This window comes from Rhinopithecus bieti, unplaced genomic scaffold, assembly GCF_001698545.2.
Source record: "Rhinopithecus bieti isolate Rb0 unplaced genomic scaffold, ASM169854v2 scaffold_77916, whole genome shotgun sequence".
Taxonomy (NCBI): Eukaryota; Metazoa; Chordata; class Mammalia; order Primates; family Cercopithecidae; genus Rhinopithecus; species Rhinopithecus bieti.
The window spans coordinates 851-4,951 of NW_016828893.1; the positions used below are offsets into that span (position 1 = coordinate 851).

The 4,101-nt window shown below is 38.0% G+C and overlaps 1 pseudogene; it reads right to left on the minus strand.

Moving 5' to 3' along the window:
- Positions 1-2,348: 2,348 nt before the first annotated feature.
- The window catches only part of LOC108523862 (zinc finger protein 652-like), a 55,088-nt pseudogene continuing 53,335 nt past the window's right edge, over positions 2,349-4,101 (minus strand).

A 4,101-nucleotide genomic window follows, 5' to 3' on the forward strand; every position in this document is an offset into this window, starting at 1 on the left:
GTATATGTGTATATGTATACATATATATGCACATATGTATGTGTGTATATGTGTGTGTATATATATATATAGACACACATATATATACCTTTAATTGTAACTTTTTTTCTAGTTGATTATCTTGGGTTTTTTGTATTTGTGAAATCACCTACAAAATAGTGTTTATTTTTTCCCTTTCTGTCCATACCTGATTTTAATAACAAAGTGTCTTTGTGTTTACTTTTTTTGGGGGAGTAAAATGCTTTTATTTTTGAAATCTTTTTTTCAACTTTTATTTTAGATACATGGTGTACATGTGCAGATAAGTTACATGGGTATATTGCACTCAAGTAGTGAACACAGTACCCAATAGGTAGTTTTTAGATTCTTCTAGTAATTATTATTATTATTTTAGACGGAGTCTCGCTCTGTTGCCCAGGCTGGAGGTGTTTACTTTTTTAAAATTGAGATGGAGTTTCACTCTGTTGCCCAGGCTGGAGTGCAGTGGTGCAATCTCAGCCCACTGCAACCTCCACCTCCCTGGGTCAAGTGATTCTCCTGCCTCAGCCTCCCGAGTAGCTGGGATTACAGGCATGCACCACCATGCCTGGCTAATTTTTTGGTATTTTTAGTAGAGTTGGGGTTTCACTATGTTGGCCAGGCTGGTCTTGAACTCCTGGCTTCAAGTGATCCGCCCACTTCGGCCTCCCAAAGTGCTGGGATTACATGCGTGAGCCACTGCAGCCAGCCGTGTTTGTGTTTACTTTTGCATTATCAAATTTCTTATTTGGTTTGTGTTATATTAAGCATTCACAATATATATCAAGTATATCAGAATATCTAAATAATATACTTAGAATTCCAGTGGTTACAGTTGAGGCCATCAGCGCCTTTAATCTGCCTCTCACCTTCTTTCCTTTTCAGTTTTTTCTTGTGTGTGTCATTCTGCATTATCAGGGCATATAACATTTATATCCTGTCTGTCACTCTAATCTCCATATTTGTTTTATTCTTAGTTCAGTTATCAAATTTATTCAGTGCTCATTGTCAGCTCTTTTTTGTGAAATTTCCTCAAAACTATCCTGTTTCCTCAATAAGAGATCATGAGCAAGATATTCCCTGAGTTTTTAGGTGTTCAGAACTGTTTGTAGCTTTTATACTTTATTCTCTAAGGACATCTTGGTTGGATGGAACATCTTTTGCTTATATTTTCTTTCCTTCAGTATCTTTAAAATGTTTCTCTAGTGTCTTTCAGTGTTAGATATTGCAGTGGAGAAATCTGAGGCTAGTATGACTTTAACCATTTTATTTTCTTTTAAGTTTTAAAGTCTAATAAATTTTCTAGGTTATGTCTTGTGTGGAGCATTCTGTGTCAGTGTTTCTTGGCACAAAATATATGTTACAGTATTTTTCATCCTCCCACAAGAAAACCTTCCTGAATTATATCTCTGTAATTATATTTCTGAATTAATCTTCTCTTGTTTTGGGTTTGTTTAGGAATTTCAGTTATGCATATATTGGATTTTTTTTGCCATCCTCTCTCGCTATAATCTCCCTTCAAGTTTGTGGGTTGATTTTTTTTTTTTTTTTGAGACGGAGTCTTGCTCTGTCACCTAGGCTGGAGTTCAGTGGTGTGATCTTGGCTCACTGCAACCTCTGCCTCCTGAGTTGACACCATTCACCTGCCTCAGCCTCCTGAGTAGCTGGGACTACAGGCGCCTGCCACCATGCCCGGCTAATTTTTTGTTTTGTATTTTTAGTAGAGATGGGGTTTCACTGTGTTAGCCAGGATGGTCTCAATCTCCTGACCTCATGATCCGCCTGCCTCGGCCTCCCAAAGTGCTGGGATTACAGGCGTGAGCCACCACACCCGGCCGCGGGTTGATGGTTTTAATCAGTTTGGGGAAAATATCAGTCATTATCATTGTGAATATCGTTTCTCTTGTATTCTCTTTTATTAAGGACTCTAGTTGTAAGTTTTTTAGATCTTTTGATCAAGTTTCACACGTCTATTATACTCTTACTTGTTTTTCCCTCTCTCTTTCAGTTTAGGTATTTTCTTTTTTTTGTTAGTTTTTATTTCATACTCTTAAACTTAACTCTGCATCCAACTAGGCATGGAAGAGAATAAGGAAAATATGGAACCCAAAGAACTGCAGCAAAAGCACAATGATTATAGGATGCTGTGAGCAAATGGGGTGGAGGGTGCTTTCTTGAACTACAGGAGGAATGGTTTGATGGTTAAGATAAAGCACAAGTCAAATTTATTAAAATTGTCCACAGTCAGCCATGGTGATCTTCTCACTGTTCTTGCCATTTCTGGATGCAGAACACTCTATGGCCTGCATGATATTAATGCTATTATTTACCTTGCCAAAGAGCACATGCTTGCCATCCAACCACTGAGGTCTTCGCAGTGCAGATGAAAAACTGGGAACCATTTGTGTTGGGTCCAGCGTTTATCACGGACAAGATGCCAGGACTTGTATGCTTCATAACGAAGTTCTCATCATCAGATTTCTTCCTATAGATGGACTTGCCACCAGTGCCATTGTGGTATGTGAAGTCACTACCCTGACACATAAACCCTGGAATAATTCTGTGAAAGCAGAACACTTATAACCAAATGCATTCTTTCGAGTGCTCAGAGCATGAAAGTTTTTTGGAACTTTGTCTGCTAACAGCTTGAAGGAGATGCAGCCCAAGGGCATACCATCCACGGTGATATCAGGGCTCTGGGTGGTGTCAATGTCTACAAAGACAGTTTAGATATTTTCTATTGATCTGTCTTCAAGTTCACTAATTCTGTGTTCTGCTTTGTGGTGAAAACATTTAAAATCTACTCTTTTAATAATGCTCTCGAATAGTGTTTTTCAAACTTTAACATACAAAGTTGTTACCTGGAATCTTGTTTTTTAAAAATTTTTATTTTAGGTTCAGGGGTACATGTGCAGATTTTTTATATAGGTAAATTTCTTGTTATGGAGGTTTGTCGTACGATTATTTCATCATCCGGGTAGTAAACATAGTATGCAATAGGTTGTTTTCTATTCTCACCCTCCTCCTACTGTCCACCCTCACGCAGGCCCTAGTCTATTGTTCCCTTCTCTGTGTTAGTGTATACTCAGTGTTTAGCTCCCACTCATAAGTGAGAACATGCAATATTTAGTTTTTATTTTTCTGTGTTAGTTCACTTGGGAAAATGGCCTCCAGCTCCATCCATGTTACTGTGAAGTACATGATCTCATTCTTTTTTATGGCTGTGTAGTATTCCATGGTGTATATGTATCGCATTTTCTTTATCCAGTCTAGCATTGATGGGCTTTTAGATTGATTCTGCGTCTTTGCTGTTGTGAATAGTGCTGCGAAGAACATATACATGCATATGTCTTTGTGGTAGAATGATTTATATTCCTTTGGATATATACCCAGTAATGGGATTGCTAGTTGGATATATACCCAGTAATGGGATTGCTTGTTGAATATATACCCAGTAATGGGATTGCTGGGTTGAATGGTAGTTCTGTTTTAAGTTCTTTGAGAAATTGCCAAACTGTTTTCCACAATGGCTGAATTAATTTACATTTCCACCAGCAGTGTATAAGCATTCCCTTTTTTCTGTAACCTTGCCAGTGTCTGTTATTTTTTGACTTCTAAATAATAGTCATTCTGACTAGTGTTAGATGGTGTCTCATTGTGGTTTTGATTTGTACTTCTCTAGTGATCAGTGATACTAAGCTTTTTTTCATATGCTTGTTGGCTGAGTGTATGTTTTCTTTTGAAAAGTGTTCATGTTCTTTGCTTACTTTTTTTTTTCTTTTTTTATTATTATACTTTAAGTTCTAGGGTACATGTGCACAACGTGCAGGTTACATATATATACATGTGCCATGTTGGTGTGCTGCACCCATTAACTTGTCATTTACATTAGGTATATCTCCTGATTCTATCCCTCCCCCCACCTCCCTTCACACAACAGGCCCCGGTGTGTGATGTTCCCCTTCCTGTGTCCAAGTGATCTCACTATTCATTTCCCACCTATGAATGAGAACATGCGGTGTTTGGTTTTCTGTCCTTGTGATAGTTTGCTGAGAATGATGGTTTCCAGCTGCATCCATGTCC